Source organism: Canis aureus, chromosome 5 (assembly GCF_053574225.1).
Source record: "Canis aureus isolate CA01 chromosome 5, VMU_Caureus_v.1.0, whole genome shotgun sequence".
Taxonomy (NCBI): Eukaryota; Metazoa; Chordata; class Mammalia; order Carnivora; family Canidae; genus Canis; species Canis aureus.
The window spans coordinates 45,384,178-45,410,220 of NC_135615.1; the positions used below are offsets into that span (position 1 = coordinate 45,384,178).

General features: G+C 41.2%; 1 long non-coding RNA gene across 2 annotated transcripts in view; it reads left to right on the top strand.

The window, feature by feature from the left end:
- LOC144314114 (uncharacterized) overlaps window positions 1–26,043 on the top strand; it is a 445,307-nt gene that overhangs the window by 144,947 nt on the left and 274,317 nt on the right. Inside the window, exon 1 of one of the 2 annotated variants that reach the window (XR_013379794.1) lies at window positions 20,379–20,511. The exons of the other annotated variant lie outside the window; for it this stretch is intronic. This is a non-coding gene — a long non-coding RNA (uncharacterized LOC144314114). Of the gene's footprint in view, window positions 1–20,378; window positions 20,512–26,043 lie in introns of those variants that run through there. 2 annotated transcript variants of the gene reach the window in all.

Genomic DNA, 26,043 nt, shown 5'->3' on the forward strand with positions numbered 1-26,043 from the left:
GAGTATGCTTACAGTAATAGGCTTGTATGGTTTTGAGTGTTCAAGGGCCAAAGTTTGTAAAGTCTGTGGGAAATTGGAAAAGGAAGGAAAGATTTCTTGCCAAACTCTTTGATACGTTTGATGTTTTCAAGTGACTAAATTCATGATGAAGACACAGCAAAGTCTAGGCTTCCAGCAAGAGGCCAGCATGTAGCTGCATCCCTCCCCCCAAAACGGTATAAAAATGTTTCCTATTTGAGAGTTATAATCAACTAATTTTTAGTGTGTGGGGTTCACAGAAGACTGAAAGTTCTTAAAAGAAGTACTTGTTTCTCTGTGGTTTTTGCTGACAACTCTTATCATGCTACAGTTTTAGTCTTAACAAAAGGGCTTTATAGGAAAAAAATGCGTGCTCTATTTTAACATGATAAATGAGTCAAGGTGGTGATGGCTAGGACATAAGAGAAAAAAAATAAGGTATGCTCTAAAGACAGTTAGGATTACTGGATTGGGAGCTGGCAGGAGTATCTGGAGATAAAAACTTCATGACTTGTAGTCAGAAAGGAGTCTGTTGAGAATCCCACTGCGGGAGTGAAACAAGTAGCTTTGTTAATACAGCCGGGTTATGAGGTGCATGTGCCTGAGTCATGTAGCAGCCCTTGGTCTCGAGTGGCTAGCTAAAAATGTACCTGTGGAGAAACGGTATTCTGAGTCCATGTTCATTTCTTTTTCTTTTTATATAGTTGATCTCTCTGCTTCTAAACATATGAAGAGTGGCCTTGAATTAGTTCAGATTGCTGTAGGAAAGTGTTATTTAGGAGCTATGACCTAAGCACTTGCAACTTTGATCTGGTAAAAAAGTGCTTTTGTGTTTTGTTTTATTTTTATATACCCAAGAAGAGGAATGTGTTCTGTATGTTTGGTGAGTGTGTTTTTGTGTATCAATATATCTCATATATAACTATATAAATAGAGACATTCTTCTGGTCCTCAAGCTGTGTGTCTGGTCTCATTCTTATATATGATTTAAAGTATGTTGTTCTTGAACATTCTACCTTTCTTTTAATATTATAAAATAAATTCTCTATTGGAAAGTTTAGAAGGAATGAATAAAACTGAAGAATGAATAAGAAGTAGGAAAATACATTATTTAAGAATCTAATAAATTAATGTGCTCACATATGGGCTTGGGGGGAAAAGAACATAGGGCAGAGTAGTTCTAGTTCTGCATTAATAATATGGTATTAGATGTTTTCTTCTTCTATCTAAATTGTATTATCATTTTTTTTTTTTTTTTTTTACTCCTGGCTGAGTTCTGAAAATCTTACCTTTGTTGTGACTTAATAGGATTTGATTAATAGGAATATACAACTAGATATCATTAATTCATCATGACTCTTAATTTACAAATAATTTAAATAATAACAACAATAATAGAGTCTTTAATCTGTTTTAGTATCCTCAGGATTAATAAGAAAAACTTGTCCACATCACTCTTGCTATTCCCATTAAAAAGAACATTAAAAGTAGAAAAAATGGTCCATTGGGTCAAATGAGTTTTGTTATTGGCTTTGGCACAATAGAAACCTGTGAATACTCTAAAAGTTTGAGATACATAGAGTATAAACCCAGTTAACTAGAATTAAAACCATGAATGCCAGAGGGATTCCTGGGTGGCTCAGTGGTTTAGTGCTTGCCTTTTGCTCAGGACGTGATTCTGGAGTCCTGGGTCGAGTCCCGGATCGAGTCCCGCATGGGGCTCCCAGCATGGAGCCTGCTTCTCCCTCTGCCTGTGTCTTTGCCTCTCTCTATCATGAATAAATAAATAAAATCTTAAAAAAAAAAAAACATGAATGCCAAAAGTCTTTGCTTGGAGAACAGGTGTTACTGGGTTGAAATTTATCTCCCCCAAATTCATATGTTTAAAGTTCTAACTTCTGGTTCTTCAGAATATGACCTTATTTGGAGATAGGGTCTTTACAAAGGTAATCAAGTTAAAATGAGGTCATTAGGGTGGGCCCTAACCCAATACCCTATTTTTCTTATAAAAAGGAGAAATTTGGAGATAAATATGTATGCAGAGAGAACATTAGGTGAAGAAAAGCCAAGGAACACCAAAGATTGCAAGAAAACCACCAGGAGACAGGAGAGAGGCATGGGACAAATTCTCCTTTGCAGCCCTGAGGAGAAACTAACCCTCTCAACACCTTTATTTTGAACTTTGAGCCTCTAGGACTGTGAGACAATAGATTTCTGTTGTTTAAGCCACCTGGTTTGCAATGCTTTGTTATGGCAGCCCTAGCAAATTAATAAAGCAGGGTAGGAATTAGGCCTTCAGATTCTATTTATAGGGGCCAGTGCTATGATTCCAAAGAACTCTAAGACCTTGGCAAAGAAAGCTCAAGAACTAATCCTATATTGAACTATCCCAAATGATAGCCTCATTTAGCAATGTCTTAAAATAAAACCTTGCCTAATTACCTTAGCTGTAGCAATAAAGCTAAGTGAAATTGACATGAATGATCTTTCAGTTCACACACCAAAAACTGTTAGTTCTGATTTGCTAATGAAAGTTGGGCGAGTGAACAAAGAATTCCTCACTGAACATAGTTGCTCTCATTTTTCTAGGTCACTAGATCATAGAAAGAGGCTGGCTGATTCACACCTGAATTATACAATTTGCATAAACTAATGAAATTGCAACTCCACCACTGTCCTGAGGAGTTACCCAATCCATTATGCTGACAGAAGCAGGGCATGAGGGAAGGGAAAAGATTGTCAATCCCCTGGAAAGCCATCAGTGTTACTCTACTGTAATCTAAAAGATGTGGGAGAGGATTTTAAATGTATGAGTCGTCTCAACCACTGGTGAACAAGCAACGCCAGTACAGGAAATAAATATAAGCAGACATTAGGAACGTGTTCGGTTCTCGAAAGGATCCAGTCAAGAAAGCATAACACAAATCAGATACTTTAATAGAGGGAATTTAACATGCTAAATTCATCATAAAGGTGTTAGAAGAGCTGCACAAACAGACAGAAGAAGGTGAGGCCACTTAGAAATTGAGCGGGGGGACAAAGGGTGGCAGTGGTGTTTCTAGATCCTGTGCCCCCCAGGTGATATGACAGGGACTGAGTTGGCTGGAGTCATTGCCTGGGGTGGGAAGAAGGGAAAGTAATACCCTGGCTTCTCTCATTTTCTCAACCTCCCATTGTTGAGCAGAGCTGTAAGCCAGCAGAGGCCTGGGAAACCTGGTTGGCTGGTGTTAGCTTCTTCAATGAATGGGCAAGGAAAGGAATATCAATTTTGCTTTGTTGTTGTAGCCAGTTACCACAATTTTAGTCACTTGAAACAATACAGAATATAGAGTCATCTTTTTAAAAAAAATTTATTTATTTATTCATGACAGACACAGAGAGAAAGGCAGAGACACAGGCAGAGGAAGAAGCAGGCTCCATGCAGGGAGCCTGATGTGGGACTTGATCCAGGATCACACCCCAGGCCAAAGGTCGCACTAAACCTCTGGGCCACTGGGGCTGCCCTATTCCGTTATAGTTCTGGAGTCAGATATCTAAAAATCAAGGCGTCAGCAGAGCTGTGTTTCTTCTGGAGGCTTTTAGAGGCAAATCTATTTCCTATTCCAGCTTCTAGAGTTTACCCATGTTTCTTGGCTCTTAGACTCTTCTTCCATCATCCAAGTGCATTATTCTAAACCCTGGTTTCATTGTCACATCTCCCACTTTTTTTTTTTTTAATTTTGATCCTCTTGCCTCCATCTTGTGATTATATTAGGGCCACACTCAGGTAATCCAGGAGAATCTCTGCATCTCAAGATTCTTAATCAAGTCTGTGAAGTCCCTTTTGCCATGTAAGGTGGCATATTCATAAGTGCCAGGGATTAGGACATCCTAATTTATTGGCGTATAGCTGTTCATAATATGTTTTTAAAATCGTTTGTATTTCCTTGGTGTTGGTAGTGATCTCTCCTTTCTCATTCATGATTTTATTAATTTGAGTCTTCTCTCTCTTCTTTTTAATAAAGCTGGCTAATGGTTTATCTATCTTATTAATTCTTTCGAAGAACCAACTCCTGGTTCTGTTGATCTGTTCCACAGTTCTTCTGGTCTCGATTTCGTTGAGTTCTGCTCAAATCTTTATTAACTCTCTTCTTCTGCTGGGTGTAGGGTCCATCTGCTGTTTTTTCTCTAGCTCCTTTATGTGTAAGGTTAGCTTTTGTATTTGAGTGCTTTCCAGTTTTTGAAGGGATGCTTGTATTGCGATGTATTTCCCCCTTAGGACTGCTTTTGCTGCATCCCAAAGATTTTGAACGTTGTATCTTCATTCTCATTAGTTTCCATGAATCTTTTTAATTCTTCCTTAATTTCCTGGTTGACCCTTTCATCTTTTAGCAGGATGGCCCTTAACCTCCATGTGTTTGAGGTCCTTCCAAACTTCTTGTTGTGATTTAGTTCTCATTTCAAGGCATTATGGTCTGAGAATATGCAGGGGACGATCCCAATCTTTTGGTATCGGTTCAGACCTGATTTGTGACCCAGTATGTGGTCTATTCTGGAGAAAGTTCCATGTGCACTTGAGAAGAATGTGTATTCAGTTGAGTTTGGATGTAAAGTTCTGTAGATATCTGTGAAATCCATCGGGTCCAGTGTATCATTTAAAGCTCTCGTTTCTTTGGAGATGTTGTGCTTAGAGGACCTATCGAGTATAGAAAGAGCTAGATTGAAGTCACCAAGTATAAGTGTATTATTATCTAAGTATTTCTTCACTTTGGTTATTAATTGATTTAAATATTTGGCAGCTCCCACATTCGGGGCATATATATTGAGGATTGTTAAGTCCTCTTGTTGGATAGATCCTTTAAGTAAGATATAGTGTCCCTCTTCATCTCTCACTACAGTCTTCGGGGTAAATTTTAGTTTATCTGATATAAGGATGGCTACCCCTGCTTTCTTTTGAGGACCATTCGAATGGTAAATGGTTCTCCAACCTTTGATTTTCAGGCTGTAGGTGTCCTTCTGTCTAAGATGAGTCTCTTGTAGACAGCAAATAGATGGGTCCTGCTTTTTTATCCAGTCTGAAACCCTGCGCCTTTTGATGGGGTCATTAAGCCCATTCACGTTCAGAGTTAATATTGAGAGATAGGAGTTTAGTGTCATCATGATATCTATTCAGTCCTTGTTTTTGTGGATTGTTCCACTGAACTTCTTCTTAAAGGGGAATTTTAAGAGTCCCCCTTAAATTTCTTGCAGAGCTGGTTTGGAGGTCACATATTCTTTCAGTTGCTGCCTGTCTTGGAAGCTCTTTATCTCTCCTTCCATTTTGAATGAGAGCCTTGCTGGATAAAGTATTCTTGGTTGCATGTTCTTCTCATTTAGGACCCTGAATATATCCTGCCAGCCCTTTCTGGCCTGCCAGGTCTCTGTGGAGAGGTCTGCTGTTACCCTAATACTCCTCCCCATAAAAGTCAGGGATTTCTTGTCTCTTGCTGCTTTAAGGATCTTCTCTTTATCTTTGGAATTTGCAAGCTTAACTATTAGATGTCCAGGTGTTGAAAGGTTTTTATTGATTTTAGGGAGGGATCTCTCTATCTCCTGGATGTGAATGCCTGTTTCCCTTCCCAGATTAGGAAAGTTTTCAGCTATGATTTGTTCAAATACATATTCTGGCCCTCTGGCCCTTTCGGCGCCCTCGGGAACCAAAATTAAACGTAGGTTTTTCTTCCTCAGGCTGTCGTTTATTTCCCTTAATCTAGCCTCATGGTCTTTTAATTGTTTGTCTCTTTTTTCCTCAGTTTCCCTCTTTTTTTAAATTTTTATTTATTTATGATAGTCACAGAGAGAGAGAGAGAGAGAGAGAGAGAGAGAGAGGCAGAGACACAGGCAGAGGGAGAAGCAGGCTCCATGCACCGGGAGCCCGACGTGGGATTCGATCCGGGGTCTCCAGGATCGCGCCCTGGGCCAAAGGCAGGCGCCAAACCGCTGCGCTCCCCAGTGATCCCCTCAGTTTCCCTCTTTGCCATCAACTTGTCTTCTATGTCACTCACTCGTTCTTCCACCCCGTTAACCCTCGTCGTTAGGACTTCTAGTTTGGATTGCATCTCATTCAATTGATTTTTAATTTCCGCCTGATTGGATCTAAATTCTGCAGTCATGAAGTCTCTTGAGTCCTTTATGCTTTTTTCTAGAGCCACCAGTAGCTTTATAACAGTGCTTCTGAATTGGCTTTCTGACATTGAATTGTAATCCAAATTTTGTAAGTCTGTGGGAGAGAGGACTGTTTCTGATTCTTTCTTTTGAGGTGAGGTTTTCCTTCTAGTCATTTTGCTCAGTGCAGAGTGGCCAAAAACAAGTTGTATTGGGAAAAGGAGAAAAAGACAGGAGAGAAAGAAGGAAAGAAAGAGAAAAAGAAAAAAGGAATAAAAAAAGAAAAAAAGAGAAGAAAAAGAGAAAGAAAAAGAAAGAGAGGAAAAAAGGGTGGGGGAAGCAAACAGAAATCAAAAAGCAAAACAAACAAACAAACAAAAACCAAAACAAACAAACAAAAACACAGGGATGTATCTTCTGATTCTGTGTACTTTAAGTCCCTTGGCTTCCCCTGGAAGTTGTCAGTCAGTCTAGCTGGTCTTCTGGGGGAGGGGCCTACTGTGCTGATTTTCAGGTGTTAGCCCTTGGGGGAGCTGCTCTGCCCCCTGCCTGGTGCAGGGCTCAGTGGGGGTTGTTTACCCCGTGAGGCCCCAGGAGCAACAGCCCTAGTGGCGGGGCCAGCTCTGGAGCCCTGGATTCAGCCCCCGCAGGAACTCCGGAGCTCTCCGTCTGCAGGGCCTGGAGGCTCCGGGGCGGGGCCGCTGATCTGCTCAGCTCGGGCAGGAGCGTCCTCGCTGTCCTGGGCTCTCCCGGCCTCTGCCTGTCCCGGGGGAGGCCGGATCCTGGGCTGTGTCCCGGCGCCCTGTGCTCCGGAGCCTGCGCTGTTGGATTCGCGCTCCCGCCCCGCAGCCCCCTCCGCGGAGCCGCCGCCCGAGCCCCTCCAAGCTGCTCCGGGTCCCGCCGGGTCCTGCCGTGTGCGCTGCAGCCCTTAGGGAGCTCGGCGCACTCTCCCGGGGCGCAGGTGTCTGTTAGTGTCCCCGGGAGCCCGAGGGCATCCCCGCCCGCCTGGGTCCTGCTCCAACTCCCTGCGAGCCCCTTTCCGCCCGGGAAGGTCGGTGCAGCTCCTGCTCCTCTGGGACGGGGCTCTCCTGTCCTGGGGACACTCGCCCCGGCCTCAGCCCGGCTCCTCGCGGGGCCCCTCCCCCTTGGAGGCCTTTTGTTTCTTTCTTTTTTCCCGTCTTCCTACCTTGAGAGAAGCGCGAACTCTTCTCACTGTAGCGTTTCAGCTGTTCTCTCTTTAAATCTCAGGCCGAATTCGTAGATTTTCAGGATGATTTGAAGGTTATCTAGGTAATTTGCTGGGGACAGGTGATTTGGGGACCCTACTCTTCCGCCGTTTTGCCCCTCCCCCCGGATTAGGACATCCCAAAAGGGGGGGGGGGCATCATACTGCCTATCATAGGAGGGAAAGTAACTGACCCAAAGACCCTTTGCCAGTGCTCACTGGTTCTTTCCTATCATCTCCAGATGCTTTTTTGCACTTTGTACCATAGTATTTCAACTAGCCCAATTCTTATATAATATTCTTTGGATTATTGTTTGGAGGCAAAGTGAATTTGCTCATGTATAAGGTATAACTAAAGGCTTAATGGGATGTTATCTTAGCAGACCTTGTTGGAAATGTTTAATATAATTATTTTTTAACTAGGGAAAAATTGTGTCTGCTGAAATGGAAGCGGTGGGTAAAGAAGAAAGTAATAGGGTTTACTTCAGTCCAGGAGCCTCTAGACATTTGAGTAGTCAGACCTCTCAATGAGGAGAACCCTGTATGTAAGCAGAGTGGTTGTGAAGACAAAGGGTCTGGCATCTTAGCATGTTTGTTATTTTTGTTTTATATTGTTTCATGTCTTCTGTGGGAAGCAAACCAGCAGGAGCCCTTCTGGTCTTTGGTCTTTAAACTCTTCCCTGGGATGGCTGGAACAAGCATCCCCCATCCAGCTGCTCCACCCGTTCCAATTGGCCACACACAGAGATGAGCTGTTTCTGGAGAAGGTGAATACCCATTTAGACAATGGATTTATTCTAGGCAACTGGAAAATATGGAAATATTTTTTAGAGAAAACAAACCCAAAACTCTAACAACATAGAGCTTATAAATAATTGCTTTTTCAAAAATCTTCTAATTAGGGGGAGGGGCAAGATGACGGAGGAGTAGGGTCCCCAGATCACCTGTCCCAACCAAATTACCTAGATAACCTTCAAATTATCCTGAAAATCCACAAATTCGGCCTGAGATGTTTTTTTTAAAATTTTATTTATTATAGTCACACACAGAGAGAGAGGCAGAGACAGAGGCAGAGGGAGAAACAGGCTTCATGCACCGGGAGCCAGACGTGGGACTCGATCCCGGGTCTCCAGGATCGCGCCCTGAGCCAAAGGCAGGCGCCAAACCGCTGCGCCACCCAGGGATACCCGGCCTGAGAATTAAAGAGAGAACAGCTGGAATGCTACAGTGAGAAGAGTTCGCACTTCTATCAAGGTAGGAAGACGGGGAAAAAGAAATAAAGAAACAAAAGGCCTCCAAGGGGGAGGGGCCCCGCGAGGAGCCGGGCTGAGGCCGGGGCGAGTGTCCCCATGACAGGAGAGCCCCGTCCCGGAGGAGCAGGAGCTGCACCGACCTTCCCGGGCGGAAAGGGGCTCGCAGGGAGTTGGAGCAGGACCCAGGCGGGCGGGGATGCCCTCGGGCTTCCGGGGACAGTAACAGACACCTGCGCCCCGGGGAGAGTGCGCCGAGCTCCCTAAGGGCTGCAGCGCCCACGGCGGGACCTGGCGGGACCGGGAGCAGCTTGGAGGGGTTCGGGCGGCGGCTCCGCGGAGGGGGCTGCGGGGCGGAGCGCGAATCCAACAGCGTAGACCAGGAGCACAGGGCGCCGGGACACAGCCCAGGATCCGGCCTCGCCCCGGGACAGGCAGAGGCCGGGAGGGCCCAGGACAGCGAGGACGCTCCTGCCCCGAGCTGAGCAGATCAGCGGCCCCGCCCCGGAGCCTCCAGGCCCTGCAGACGGAGAGCTCCGGGGTTACTGCGGGGGCTGACTCCAGGGCTCCAGAGCTGGCCCCGCCACTGGGGCTGTTGCTCCTGGGGCCTCACGGGGTAAACAACCCCCACTGAGACCTGCACCAGGCAGGGGCACAGCAGCTCCCCCAAGTGCTAACACCTGAAAATCAACACAACAGGCCCCTCCCCCAGAAGACCAGCTAGACTGACTGACAACTTCCAGGGGAAGCCAAGGGACTTAAAGTACACAGAATCAGAAGATACATCCCCGTGTTTTGTTTGTTTGTTTTGTTTTTGTTTGTTTGTTTGTTTTGCTTTTTGATTTCTGTTTGCTTCCCCCACCCTTTTTTCCTCTCTTTCTTTTTCTTTCTCTTTTTCTTCTCTTTTTTTCTTTTTTTATTCCTTTTTTCTTTTTTCTTTTTCTCTTTCTTTCCTTCTTTCTCTCCTGTCTTTTTCTCCTTTTCCCAGTACACCTTGTTTTTGGCCACTCTGCACTGAGCAAAATGACTAGAAGGAAAACCTCACCTCAAAAGAAAGAATCAGAAACAGTCCTCTCTCCCACAGAGTTACAAAATTTGGATTACAATTCAATGTCAGAAAGCCAATTCAGAAGCACTATTATACAGCTACTGGTGGCTCTAGAAAAAAGCATAAAGAACTCAAGAGACTTCATGACTGCAGAATTTAGATCCAATCAGGCGGAAATTAAAAATCAATTGAATGAGATGCAATCCAAACTAGAAGTCCTAACGACGAGGGTTAACGGGGTGGAAGAATGAGTGAGTGACATAGAAGACAAGTTGATGGCAAAGAGGGAAACTGAGGGGATCACTGGGGAGCGCAGCGGTTTGGCGCCTGCCTTTGGCCCAGGGCGCGATCCTGGAGACCCCGGATCGAATCCCACGTCGGGCTCCCGGTGCATGGAGCCTGCTTCTCCCTCTGCCTGTGTCTCTGCCTCTCTCTCTCTCTCTCTCTCTCTCTCTGTGACTATCATAAATAAATAAAAATTTAAAAAAAGAGGGAAACTGAGGAAAAAAGAGACAAACAATTAAAAGACCATGAGGCTAGATTAAGGGAAATAAACGACAGCCTGAGGAAGAAAAACCTACGTTTAATTGGGGTTCCCGAGGGCGCCGAAAGGGCCAGAGGGCCAGAATATGTATTTGAACAAATCATAGCTGAAAACTTTCCTAATCTGGGAAGGGAAACAGGCATTCACATCCAGGAGATAGAGAGATCCCCCCCTAAAATCAATAAAAACCTTTCAACACCTGGACATCTAATAGTTAAGCTTGCAAATTCCAAAGATAAAGAGAAGATCCTTAAAGCTGCAAGAGACAAGAAATCCCTGACTTTTATGGGGAGGAGTATTAGGGTAACAGCAGACCTCTCCACAGAGACCTGGCAGGCCAGAAAGGGCTGGCAGGATATATTCAGGGTCCTAAATGAGAAGAACATGCAACCAAGAATACTTTATCCAGCAAGGCTCTCATTCAAAATGGAAGGAGAGATAAAGAGCTTCCAAGACAGGCAGGAACTGAAAGAATATGTGACCTCCAAACCAGCTCTGCAAGAAATTTTAAGGGGGACTCTTAAAATTCCCCTTTAAGAAGAAGTTCAGTGGAACAATCCACAAAAACAAGGACTGAATAGATATCATGGTGACACTAAACTCCTATCTCTCAATATTAACTCTGAACGTGAATGGGCTTAATGACCCCATCAAAAGGCGCAGGGTTTCAGACTGGATAAAAAAGCAGGACCCATCTGTTTGCTGTCTACAAGAGACTCATCTTAGACAGAAGGACACCTACAGCCTGAAAATCAAAGGTTGGAGAACCATTTACCATTCAAATGGTCCTCAAAAGAAAGCAGGGGTAGCCATCCTTATATCAGATAAACTAAAATTTACCCCGAAGACTGTAGTGAGAGATGAAGAGGGACACTATATCATACTTAAAGGATCTATTCAACAAGAGGACTTAACAATCCTCAATATATATGCCCCGAATGTGGGAGCTGCCAAATATTTAAATCAATTAATAACCAAAGTGAAGAAATACTTAGATAATAATACACTTATACTTGGTGACTTCAATCTAGCTCTTTCTATACTCGATAGGTCCTCTAAGCACAACATCTCCAAAGAAACGAGAGCTTTAAATGATACACTGGACCCGATGGATTTCACAGATATCTACAGAACTTTACATCCAAACTCAACTGAATACACATTCTTCTCAAGTGCACATGGAACTTTCTCCAGAATAGACCACATACTGGGTCACAAATCGGGTCTGAACCGATACCAAAAGATTGGGACCGTCCCCTGCATATTCTCAGACCATAATGCCTTGAAATGAGAACTAAATCACAACAAGAAGTTTGGAAGGACCTCAAACACATGGAGGTTAAGGGCCATCCTGCTAAAAGATGAAAGGGTCAACCAGGAAATTAAGGAAGAATTAAAAAGATTCATGGAAACTAATGAGAATGAAGATACAACCGTTCAAAATCTTTGGGATGCAGCAAAAGCAGTCCTAAGGGGGAAATACATCGCAATACAAGCATCCCTTCAAAAACTGGAAAGCACTCAAATACAAAAGCTAACCTTACACATAAAGGAGCTAGAGAAAAAACAGCAGATGGACCCTACACCCAGCAGAAGAAGAGAGTTAATAAAGATTTGAGCAGAACTCAACGAAATCGAGACCAGAAGAACTGTGGAACAGATCAACAGAACCAGGAGTTGGTTCTTCGAAAGAATTAATAAGATAGATAAACCATTAGCCAGCCTTATTAAAAAGAAGAGAGAGAAGACTCAAATTAATAAAATCATGAATGAGAAAGGAGAGATCACTACCAACACCAAGGAAATACAAACGATTTTAAAAACATATTATGAACAGCTATACGCCAATAAATTAGGCAATCTGGAAGAAATGGATGCATTCCTGGAAAGCCACAAACTACCAAAACTGGAACAGGAAGAAATAGAAAACCTGAACAGGCCAATAACCAGGGAGGAAATTGAAGCAGTCATCAAAAACCTCCCAAGACACAAGAGTCCAGGGCCAGATGGCTTCCCAGGGGAATTCTATCAAACGTTTAAAGAAGAAACCATACCTATTCTCCTAAAGCTGTTTGGAAAGATAGAAAGAGATGGAGTACTTCCAAATTCGTTCTATGAGGCCAGCATCACCTTAATTCCAAAACCAGACAAAGACCCCACCAAAAAGGAGAATTACAGACCAATATCCCTGATGAACATGGATGCAAAAATTCTCAACAAGATAGTAGCCAATAGGATCCAACAGTACATTAAGAAAATTATTCACCATGACCAGTAGGATTTATCCCCGGGACACAAGGCTGGTTCAACACCTGTAAAACAATCAATGTGATTCATCATATCAGCAAGAGAAAAACCAAGAACCATATGATCCTCTCGTTAGATGCAGAGAAGGCATTTGACAAAATACAGCATCCATTTCTGATCAAAACTCTTCACAGTGTAGGCATAGAGGGAACATTCCTCGACATCTTAAAAGCCATCTACGAAAAGCCCACAGCAAATATCATTCTCACTGGGGAAGCACTGGGAACCTTTCCCCTAAGATCAGGAACAAGACTGGGATGTCCACTCTCACCACTGCTATTCAACATAGTACTGGAAGTCCTAGCCTCAGCAATCAGACAACAAAAAGACATTAAAGGCATTCAAATTGGCAAAGAAGAAGTCAAACTCTCCCTCTTTGCCGATGACATGATACTCTACATAGAAACCCCAAAAGCCTCTACCCCAAGATTGCTAGAACTCATTCAGCAATTTGGTAGTGTGGCAGGATACAAAATCAATGCCCAGAAATCAGTGGCATTTCTATACACTAACAATGAGACTGAAGAAAGAGAAATTAAGGAGTCAATCCCACTTACAATTGCACCCAAAAGCATAAGATACCTAGGAATAAACCTAACCAAAGAGGTAAAGGATCTATACCCTCAAAACTATAGAACACTTCTGAAAGAAATTGAGGAAGACACAAAGAGATGGTAAAATATTCCATGCTCATGGATTGGCAGAATTAATATTGTGAAAATGTCAATGTTACCCAGGGCAATATACACGTTTAATGTAATCCCTATCAAAATACCATGGACTTTCTTCAGAGAGTTAGAACAAATTATTTTAAGATTTGTGCGGAATCAGAAAAGACCCCGAATAGCCAGGGGGAATTTAGAAAAGAAAACCATATCTGGGGCCATCACAATGCCAGATTTCAGGTTGTACTACAAAGCTGTGGTCATCAAGACAGTGTGGTCCTGGCACAAAAACAAACACAGATCAATGGAACAGAATAGAGAACCCAGAAGTGGACCCTCAACTTTATGGTCAACTAGTATTCGATAAAGGAGGAAAGACTATTCATTGGAAGAAAGACAGTCTCTTCAATAAATGGTGCTGGGAAAATTGGACATCCACATGCAGAAGAATGAAACTAGACCACTCTCTTTCACCATACACAAAGATAAACTCAAAATGGATGAAAGATCTAAATGTGAGACAAGATTCAATCAAAATCCTAGAGGAGAACACAGGTAACACCATTTCTGAACTCGGCCACAGTAACTTCTTGCAAGATACATCCATGAAGGCAAAAGAAACAAAAGCAAAAATGAACTATTGGGACTTCATCAAGATTAGAAGCTTTTGCACAGCAAAGGATACAGTCAACAAAACTAAAAGACAACCTACAGAATGGGAGAAGATATTTGCAAATGATGTATCAGATAAAGGGCTAGTTTCCAAGATCTATAAAGAACTTATTAAACTCAACAGCAAAGAAACAAACAATCCAATCATGAAATGGGCAAAAGACATGAACAGAAATCTCACAGAGGAAGACATAGACATGGCCAACATGCACATGAGAAAATGCTCTGCATCACTTGCCATCAGGGAAATACAAATCAAAACCACAATGAGATACCACCTCACACTAGTGAGAATGGGGAAAATTAACAAGGCAGGAAACCACAAATGTTGGAGAGAATGCGGAGAAACTGGAACCCTCTTACACTGTTGGTGGGAATGTGAACTGGTGCAGCCACTCTGGAAAACTGTGTGGAGGTTCCTCAAGAGTTAAAAATAGACCTGCCCTACGAGCCAGAAATTGCACTGTTGGGGATTTACCCCAAAGATTCAGATGCAATGAAACGCCGGGACACCTGCACCCGATGTTTATAGCAGCAATGGCCACGATAGCCAAACTGTGGAAGGAGCCTCGGTGTCCATCGAAAGATGAATGGATAAAGAAGATGTGGTTTATGTATACAATGGAATATTCCTCAGTCATTAGAAACGACAAATACCCACCATTTTCTTCGACATGGATGGAACTGGAGGGTATTATGCTGAGTGAAATAAGTCAATCGGAGAAGGACAAACAGTGTATGTTCTCATTCATGTGGGGAATATAAATAATAGTGAAAGGTAATATAAGGGAAGGGAGAAGAAATATGTGGGAAATATCAGAAAGGGAGACAGAACATAAAGACTCCTATCTCTGGGAAACGAACTAGGGGTGGTGGAAGTGGAGGAGGGCGGGGGGTGGGGGTGAATGGGTGACGGGCACTGAGGGGGGCACTTGACGGGATGAGCACTGGGTGTTATTCTGTATGTTGGTAAATTGAACACCAATAAAAAATAAATTTATGAAATAAATAAATAAATGAATAAATAAATAAATAAATAAAAAAGAGAAAAAAAAACGAAAGCTGATTAAATGTTTTTTGTTGTTATAAATAAAATCTTCTCATCAATCCTCTGAGAGTTTTCTGAGTACTCTCTCTCCTTTCCTACTGAAGAAGCCCATTAGAAGATTCTGCTTTGTGAGTGGTATGATCTTCTACATGAGGTTTCCCAAGGAAAAGGCCACAGGATAAAGATGACAGAATGTAGTGTTTTCCAAAGCAACCTTATCCCTATTAATTCTACCTAGAAATTTGGGAAGAGGGGCAGCCCAGGCGGCTCAGTGGTTTAGAGCCTGCCTTCAGCCCAGGGCACGATCCTGGAAACCCGGGATCAAGTCCCACGTCGGGCTCCCTGCATGGAGCCTGCTTCTCCCTCTGCCTTGTCTCTGCCTCTCTCTCTCTCTCTGCGTGTTTCTTATGAATAAATAAATAAACTATTTTAAAAAAAGAAATTTGGGAAGAATGATAACTGGGAGAGAAGCTCAGACATGAGTAGACCCTACCCCAGGGTGGTGATTTTTTATTTTTATTTTTCTTTTTACTCATTGAGACTAGTGTATTCTTTGTCTTTGCAGTTGTGGTGGTCTAACCTGTGCAAGAGTGTATTATTTTGAGTCTGTGCATGGGCTATAAACAGAGATCCAGATTCTCTGAACAGGATCTTCTGTTTCAGGAACATGATGAGCCTCAGCCAGTCAGCTCTCTGATGAGTGTCATGGTCATTTTCTATTTCATACACTGTGAGCCATGACAAAGGGAAAGGTGCAGGCCTCCGTGGCATTTACAGTCTATCTTGGTTTTTGGAAATGGGAGTTTCAGAAGGAAAGAGAGGGCTGGGATGAAAGAGCTTGCCCCTCATGTGATAACCAGCTCTGTTTGGTACTTCTTTTGGGTCACAATTGCTGGCTTGTCCACTGGGCTACAGCCACCTCCTTTTGGTCTAATTTAGGATTGTGAAGAGCCACAAGGAGCTTGCAGCCCATTTTGCTAACTGAGGGAGGAGCTCCTTTCAAGGTATACAGGCATCATGGTAGGAAGTGAGATTTTTGAAAAGTTAATCCTGGTTCAGTACTGACCCTGCCCCCGCCTAACCTACTGGAGGGGAGGGACATTGTTTTTAAAGGTGTGTGTGTGTGTGTGTGTGTGTGTGTGTGAGAGAGAGAGAGAGAGAGAGAGAGAGATAGAGAGAGAGAGAGAGAGAGAGAGAACAGAGAGAAGAGTCTGTGTGTTTGGTTAACTGAGGTTGGGGGGGCGGTAGGACAGGGAAAAGGAAAGTCTGACAATAACAAGTGGAATCTGGAAACAACACTTTTCTACTAAACATTTTAAGAGTCAAATGCCCCTGTAATGTCTTCCTTCTTGGCTATCAAATGACCTAAGTGAACAACTAAGGAGCTATATGTATGGGTCTGGTTTAATGTTCTCAAGTGATATGGGGCTAAAGTTGGCACCATTTGGCAGTAGAAGTATATGTATGACTAAGACTTTTGAAACTGCTTCTACATTTTTGATCCTAGGAGGCTTATCGTGCCTGCTATACCAATGGACCTTAATCTTAAATGAAAGATCCATTTAAGTTTGTGTATAAGAATTAGTGCTTTTTGTTTTTGAGTAGCCTGAAAATATGTTGGTTTTAGCTGCTTGGAATCAACTGTGTTGCCATGACAACTAGACCTTAGTCCGTAGCACCTGATTTCCCCAGTGTGTGGTATGTGATGGTTGTGGTGGGTGTGTAGAAGAAGGTTATAAAGGAGTTATGGAAATAAATTATGATAGAAAATGGATTTGAGCAAGAATCTTATTTTCTCCAAAAATAAATCTTTCTGATACTTTTGGCTCTTGAAATTCTATACACTGAGCCCAGGGTCTGTGTTTCCCCAACCTTGCTTACTTATCTCTGACATGCAGAATGTGCTATACTATTCTCAATACTGAATGGGAACTCAGGGGCTAAAGGCAAGATAATAATAGTAAAGTAATACAATTTCTTTGTTGGCTCAAATAAAAGAGTTTATGTATAAATGCTTAGTAGACTCGAATGAACCCTTATTTTTAACTTAAATTCAAATATTTGATATGTTTCAAATGAGGAAGTGATTTTAAAATTGGAAGATTGACCCGGTGTATTGATTTAAACATTAATTGTGGTAAAAATTGCTTGTTCTTTATGAAATTTGTCTGTTTCCTGAGGGAATGATTCTTCTTTTATAGCCCTTTCACACCAAAGAGCTTGAGATTGGGGCAGTTCTTCTTATCTTGGGTTGTTGTTCTCAAAAATGTCCCCTTTCCTAAAAGTCCTAGTTATTTTAAGGGCCTCAACTTCAAACTGTCCCTTATGCTACTTTTCCTTATAAACAGAAGTTCCCTCACCACTTGTGATTCTTCCTCATTCATTGAAGACTTGTCTTCTTCCTCTTCATACTTAAGTCATAATTCCTGGTAACTTTATCATCCACTTAGTTCCTGGACCTTCTCATTTTCAATGATCATTTTCTCCATTCCATGGTCATATACAGCCACTGTACCAACTTTGAAATCATTGTCAAACTGTTTACTACCTCCCTTCTTTCCAGCTCACTACTCTCCTAGCTTGATGGCAACAAGGTTTTGACCCCTTTAGTTTCTTGGGAGCTTCAGTCTTTTAACCTGCCAATTTTTCTCTGGGCTATTTTCACTGGGCTTCCCACCCAGTCTAGATTCTGGGGTTCTTCACTACTTGTAAACACTCCCAAACTCCTTTCCATCTCTTTTTACCTGGAAAAAAACCCTTAAACTCCCAGTTAAATCCAAATTTCCAAGTTTTTTATATCTAAGCAAGTGAACGTAGATAGAGTAAAACACAGTCTTGCTGATTGGTCTCATTTTATGTTTAAAACGAGAAATTTCAGGCAGCCTAGGTGGCTCAGCGGTTTAGCGTGCCTTCAGCCCAGGGTGTGATCCCGGAGACCCGGGATCGAGTCCCACGGGCTCCCTGCATGGAGCCTGCTTCTCCCTGTGTCTGTGCCTCTGTCTCTGTCTCTGTCTCTCTGTCTCTCATGAATAAATAAATAAAATTAAAACAAAATAAAACCAGAAATTTCATGCATGCTGTCATTATTGATAAATAATTCTAATATGTATCCCCCCCAAATTTGCCTTTCCATTTTCCTGATTATTTCATACTTTCTCTCTCTTTCTCTCTCTCTCTCTCTTTTAAAGATTTACTTATTTATTTTTGAGAGAGAGAGGGTGAGCATGAGGTAGGGAGCAGAGAGAGGGAGGGAGAGAGAGGGAGAGAGAGAGAGAGATTGAGAATCCTGAAGCAGACTCTCCACTGAGTGTGGAGCCTTTCTCAGGGCTTGACATGGGGCATGATCCCACTGCCTAACTCACTGAGTCACCCAGGTGCCCCATTTTTCTCTCTCTTAAACCAACCCCCCAATCTCTGATCCATCCCAATGTAGCTGATGTTTGATTCTGATTCTGCTGGAAATAAAACAAGAAAGTGTAAGTCCCTTTGAATATTTCCATCTACTAGCCTACCTGTATCTGTGCTCACGTTCTCTGTCTTGCCTTCTGTTACAATGGACAAATTGTCATATTCTCAGCCAAGGTGAATTACTACCTACTTACTAGCCTCCATCCTCATTTACCCACGCTGGGACTTCCCCCTGAGATTTTCCCCATTCACTCTTATATCATCAAAAAAATTTTTTTTTCTATCAGATCATTCCCAACAGCCTATTATAATGTAATATTCTTGGTATTGAAAAAGTCCTTCCTTGATGCTGTATTCCCCTCCAGTTCCCTCTATACCAGCACCAAACTCCCACAACTTTCTTTCCCTTTAAAATGAACATTTCTTGGAAGAATTATCTATATTCACTGTTTCTATTTCCTTATCTCCTATTCTACCTATGACTCACTTTTGTCAGGTTTTTAAACCACATACTTCACAAAATCTAGTCTTAGTTGGTCAGTAGTAATTAACAACTTGTAAAATCCAATGACCAATATTTTGAGCTTACAGAAGTTTCTCAGAAGCATTGTACAGAGGAGACCCTTCCCTTCTTCTTATGTCTGTTCTTGGTTTCTAAAGCACTATGCTCCTGGTTTTCTTGTACTCTTGTACTTCCCTGAGTGGTCTTTGTGTCTTCTTTATGAATTCCTTTTTTTGGGACTTCCTTGTCTATTTCAGAATCACATTCTCAATTTATCATATTCCACCTGACATTCCTTTTGAAAATGGAGCTCATTTTACAGTAGAAGGCAAATATAATAAAAAAGTTCTATAAAATACTTAGAGAAAGGAGAGGGAAAAATTGATCAAGCTATATAAATATATAAACTTTAACCACAAAGAAGAAAATATATATAGTTACTGCAGTCATTATTTCAACTGGTCGTGAGGCTATAGTTGGAGTTTATAGTTGATCTTCATTCATGTTATATTTGCCCTCATCCAGAAACTCAGTTATTTGGGATATATATATTTTTTTTTTACCTGATGAGATAACTAGACTGTCTCCTAAAAAGTCTGAGCTCTCAGTGGTCTTAATTATGTTGGATTTCATTAGGGTCTGAATCATTAGGTATTCTATTTATATTTTAAACTTTTTATTACAAGGCATAGATACAATAGAAAGTGTTCCAGAGAAGTCCCTGGGTTCCAGCCATCATTTTTTTTAATCCCATTGTTCAGTAACAACCCTAATTTCTTTTGATAATTATGAAGAATCGTTCCAGGAGAAGAGTAATCCCTTTCTTTAATGGTTGGTTCAGTGGTATGAGAGGCCTTACATGACAGGAGGCCAGCTGCAACTAACTGCCCATTCAATGGAACACTTGTCATGTGCTCTGGTGGGACTCTTTTTCCCATGGGAGCCAATACCTTTAATGGACCACAAAGACCTAAGGAAAGTTCTGAACATTTCTTGACTGGTTCATAAGTGGCATTAATGAGAGAAGCCACTTTTACTTCTATCCTTGGCTTCTGGACTTAGGATGAGTAGGGTAGAAACGATGCCATTTGTTGGATATTTTTGGGGATCACATACTACAACAGACTGGTGAGGTGCTGTTTCTCAAATGGTACTCTAATTTGAGTTTTCAACAGACCATTCCATCATTCTAAAGCACCAGCTTCTTCTGGGTGATGGTCTACATAGTAAGACCTGTGAACCCTGGTGGCACAAACCTGTTTTATTCCCTTGCACATTGCAGCTCTCACATGAGTTCTTCACATTGGGTAATACTAACTATATCCAGAATCTGATGGCAAGGGAGTCTGAGAAATGTAGATTTCCAGCCTCTGTAATATGGGAGAGGGAATGAATGTTGATTACCACTATTAGTATGCACAGCTTGCTCTGTTACATTGTGTAGGTTTCGGCACAGGCATTACTTCTCTAGAAAGAACTTCCCTGGCCACATTAAAATATCAGCCCACTTCTGTTCTTTACTTTGCTTTATTTTATAGAGCAAACATAGTTACCTAAAGCAAGGACATTTGGTTATGTGCTTGCTTGCTTATTGCTCATTTATCCCACTATTTTGTAAGCAACATGATGGAAGAATAATACATCTTGAATTTGATTCTGATGGTTTTAACTCAGGAGACAAAGTACAGAAGAAATTAGCAAGTGAGTTAACATATTTTTATTTTAATTTTCTTTGTATATGCATGTGGGCATGTGTGTGAAAATGGGATGTACATACTCATTAACACTGGAGAGTGATAGGGAAATGTGTTTAAATATGTATGTTAAAATCTGATACTAACAAGCTTCCAGTTAAAGTTGGTGAATCACACATATTTATTATCCTCCATTTCATTTTGAAAACCCATAGGGATTATAGGAAAATATTTCTTAAAGCTATGATACCACAAGGAAAAATAGATCTGGAGAGGAGACAACATTTTCAGATCTGGTAAGCAGAGGGATGAGGGGTCGCTGATCGAGCAAAACAGAGGAGCTGATTTTTTTTTTGTCCATGAAATATTTTTCTTTTATTTTTTAAACTCTAGTGTAGTTAACATACAGTGTTACATTAGTTTCAGGTGTACAGTATAGTGATTCAAAATTTGCATCATTCCTGGTGATCATCATGACAAGTACACCCCTTAATCCCTATCACCTATTTCACCCATCCTCCAACCTATATCTCTTCTTGTAAACCATCAGTTTGTTCTCTTAATAATCTTCTTGATTTCTCTCTCTTATTTTTCCCTTGCTTGTTTTGTTTCTTAAATTCCATGTATGAGTGAAATTATATGGTATTTGTCTTTCTCTGACTTATTTCATTTAGTTTAATAGTCTCTAGCTCCATCCATGCCATTGTAAAAGGGCAAGATTTCATTCTTTTCTGCGGCTGAGTAATATTCCATAGTGTGTGTGTGTGTGTGTGTGTGTGTGTGTGTGTGAGTGTAATGCTGTTATAAACATAGGGGTACATGTATCCCTTTGAATTAGTGTTTTTGAATTTTTGGGGTAAATACCCAGTAGGGCAATTACTGTATTGTAAGGTGGTTCTATTTTTAACTTTTTGATTAACTTCCATACTGTTTACCAGAATGGGTGCACCAGTTTGCATTCCCACTAACAGTATAGGATTTTTCTCCAAATCCTCACTGATGCTTATTATTTCTTGTATTAGAGGAGATGATTTTTAAATAAGCAGTAAGGAAAGTGGAGAATAAACCTGAGACACATCATGGAATCCCTAGTTTCAGGAACTGGCAGTGCCAAGCACCCTAGAAGTGGAAGATGGAGGTAAGGATAAGTTCAGTACAGTAGGTCGAAACTTTTTTATAGGTAGTAGATGCCTAACCCATTCCATGCAGTTGAGGCCTGCCCCTATCCACTACAGGCAGTGACTAGAAGTTTCTTTTTTTTTTTTTTTAAGATTTTAAAAATTTATTTGAGAGAAAGAGAGAGAGAGAGCACATAAGCAGGGAAAGGGGCAGAGGGAGAGGGGGAAGCAGGCTCTACACTGAGCAGGGAGCTGATGTGGGGCTTGAGCCCAGGACCATGAAATCATGACCTCAGCTGAAGTCAGAAACTTAACTGACTGAGCCACCCAGGTACCCCTGAAAGTTTGTTTTCTAAAGTATATAAACAGAGAGTCTGGACTAGGGGGCACTAGGTACAGTTGAGGGTGGGGTACCACATTGAAAATAAGGGGTTAAATGAAAAGTTTACTTCCTGACTGTTAAGACCTTCAATCTTCTTTCCCAATGTTTTAGTGTCTGGATAGAATTAGGCCTTCCTACATTGGCACCTACCAGCCCTAGAAAGGACCTTAAAGAGACTAACATTGGGGCTTCCTTGACAGGGTGGCATAGGCAGATCTCCCTGACAGTGAAGCCCTATGCACAGAACATATATCCAGCTTTGTAGCTCCTTGTGTTTAACTGTGAATAGATGGCAGGATCATGAGATATTTAAGGGGAATCTATGATGTGAAACCAGAGACTAAGAGAAAAAGAAATAGAAAAAAACAATTGGGGGAGAAAAAGAAACTATGTAGGAAGATGGAAACTCAAAAAAAAAAAAAAAAGGAATAAACTTAGTCTCATTAATATCCTTGAAGAGGTAAGGTACTCATTCCACTGATGGTATAAAACATAGAAAGCTATAAAAATAAGACATTTAAAATACAAAAATACGGTGGTTTGGAAATTAAAAATATGGAAACAAATTTAAAACTCTGTAGAAGATTTGGAAGATGAAATTTAGACAATCTCCCAGAAACTGTACAGCAAACATACCAAAAGATACATTAGAGAGAAAAGAAAATAAACTTAAAGGACAAATTCAAGAGTTCCAGATGTTTCAGAAAGTGAAAATGGAGAAAATATAGGTGAGGGCATTATTAAATAACCAAGAATGTTTCCAAAGCTGAAGGAGAGTTTCCAGATTGAAATAGTAGAGTAATGAATACAAATTTCAGAACTATGTGGATGGGGGGTGGCAGGTGGGAGAGAGAGAGGGAGAGAGAGAGAGAGAGAGAGAGAGAGAGAAATTTTATGCTTTTATAAATTTTCTTATTTTTGTAAATATGAGATTTAAAGAGTTTCACATTCTTTACCACACAAAACCTCAAAATTCAGATACACAAAGAAACCAATTAATCAGTGGCAAGCATGAGACTAGGAGAAAATATTGAAAATATATGACAGACATATGCTTGAAATGGAGCTTAAATATATACAATATACAGAATGTATGTGAGTCAATGAGAAAAAGATATTCTAAGAAGAAAATGGGAAAGGGCTAAGTGGGAATGGAGAAGAAGAAATATAAATGGTCTATAAACATCAGAAAACTACTCCATTTTACTGTTAATCATAAAAATACAAATGAATATATTCAGACACCATTTTTGCCTATGAGGCTAGGAAAACATTTTAATTATTAGTAGTTTCCATTTTCCCAAGACAGGTTGTGGAGAGGTGTGAGAACAGTATACACTAGGTTGGGTATAAATGGCTACTACATTTTTTTAAAATTTATTTTTTATTGGTGTTCAATTTACCAACACACAGAATAACCCCCAGTGCCCATCACCCATTCATTCCCACCCTCCGCCCTCCTCCCCTTCCACCACCCCTAGTTCGTTTCCCAGAGTTAGCAGTCTTTACGTTCTGTCTCCCTTTCTGATATTTCCCACACATTTCTTCTCCTTTCCCTTCTATTCCCTTTCACTATTATTTATATTCCCCAAATGAATGAGAATATATAATGTTTGTCCTTCTCCGACTGACTTACTTCACTCAGCATAATACCCTCCAGTTCCATCCACATCGAAGCAAATGGTGGGTATTTGTCATTTCCAATGGCTGAGGAATATTCCATTGTATACATAGACCACATCTTCTTTATCCACTCATCTTTCGATGGACACCGAGGCTCCTTCCACAGTTTGGCTATTGTGGACATTGCTGCTAGAAACATTGGGGTGCAGGTGTCCCGGCGTTTCATTGCATCTGTATCTTTGGGGTAAATCCCCAACAGTGCAATTGCTGGGTCGGAGGGCAGGTCTATTTTTAACTCTTTGAGGAACCTCCACACAGTTTTCCAGAGTGGCTGCACCAGTTCACATTCCCACCAACAGTGTATGAGGGTTCCCTTTTCTCCACATTCTCTCCAACATTTGTGGTTTCCTGCCTTGTTAATTTTCCCCATTCTCACTGGCGTGAGGTGGTATCTCATTGTGGTTTTGATTTGTATTTCCCTGATGGCAAGTGATGCAGAGCATTTTCTCATATGCATGTTGGCCATGTCTATGTCTTCCTCTGTGAGATTTCTCTTCATGTCTTTTGCCCATTTCATGATTGGATTGTTGGTTTCTTTGGTGTTGAGTTTAATAAGTTCTTTATAAATCTTGGAAACTAGCCCTTTATCTGATATGTCATTTGCAAATATCTTCTCCCATTCTGTAGGTTGTCTTTGAGTTTTGTTGACTGTATCCTTTGCTGTGCAAAAGCTTCTTATCTTGATGAAGTCCCAATAGTTCATTTTTGCTTTTGTTTCTTTTGCCTTCGTGGATGTATCTTGCAAGAAGTTACTGTGGCCGAGTTCAGAAATGGTGTTGCCTGTGTTCTCCTCTAGGATTTTGATGGAATCTTGTCTCACATTTAGATCTTTCATCCATTTTGAGTTTATCTTTGTGTATGGTGAAAGAGAGTGGTCTAGTTTCATTCTTCTGCATGTGGATGTCCAATTTTCCCAGCACCATTTATTGAAGAGACTGTCTTTCATTTTAAAAAAGGAATTTGGTAGTATCTATAAGAAAACCCTTTGACCAATTAAATCCAATCTTCAGCATCTGTCTACAGAATACTCCCAAAGGTGCACACAGATATATTTATCACTATGATCAATACAATTTTGTTCACAATGGTGAAACAATGAAGGGATGAATCTAAGTGTCTACCAATGGGGAACTGATTAAAAATGGTAGTTCATACAATAAAAGAGTATATCCTCAAAAAAAAAAAAAAAAGAGGCTGATTTCCATACAAAATTTCTGTACCAAATCTCTTAAACAGTCTAAGGAAAATTTAGGTAATACTTAATAGATACTGAGGCTCCACAGTATTTTGCTGATGATAGTTGCTATGGAAATTTAAAGTAAACCAAAACTCCTTTGGGGAATGGGTTAGTCTAAGCAGGGTTTCTTGAAAAAGTGAGTAGGTGGAAAGTAAATGTTGAGCCAGAAAAGAACAGAAAAGTAGGCATTTCGGGTGGGCAGTATAAGGGCAAAGCATAGTGTGCAAAAGAGAAGAAAAAGGGAAAACAGATGACTTTTAGAGGATGGAATACATACCTGCTCACCAAAGTGAAAGATCTTGGTAGAGACGTGTCTTCAAGTTGGGAAACAGTGAATTGAAGAACGTTGCTGCTGTTATTTTCTTTCCCTTAAGATAAAAATTAAGAGACCTAAGTAGAGGATGAGTTGGTTAAATAGGTGAATTATATAGTAGGAGAAAGTTTTGTTTTGTTTTGTTTTCTCTTTGGAAAACAAAGGTGCCTCTTTAATTGCAATCAAATATGCTAGCTGAAGTCTGTGTGTTCCTTGAACCCAGCCCAGAGTAGGTGGTGCACCTCACTGGGCCATGGGGGTCAGAGTGTGGCCATTGTACTTCACCCCATTGTGTCCCTCAGCCACCATCTCTTATGCAGGTGGCCTAGCCTCCAGTGCCTGGGATAGGGGAAGAGAACAGAGGGTGAGGTATGAAAATAGGAGAAATACTTGAAAGTTCTTCAGTGTCTTCACACTATGGAAAAAATTATTTAAGTTGTGCCCCCAACGTAATTTAAAAATGAAATAGTTTCCTCTCTCTTATGTAGTCTAGCTTAGGTTTTGGAAATCTTTAGATACTGTGGGCCAAAGCTCTAATGCATTACCTGCTGGCATTAAGAGGGCGGCGAATCACATCCTGCATCCTGATCTGCATGTATAGGTGTGAGTAGGGCAACGGGAAGGGAGATTTTGGTGGTTAAATGAGCATGGTTATATTATTTGTCTATTTGTGGTCCTGTGAGTCAGTCAGTGATGGCTCACCTTCTGTGCTGGAATCTTGTTTGCCCTCCCCTTTCAACCATGCTTCCTGCTCTGGGGGGCTGACCCATGTAGATTATATTGAGAATCCCTTGCCCTTGAACTTC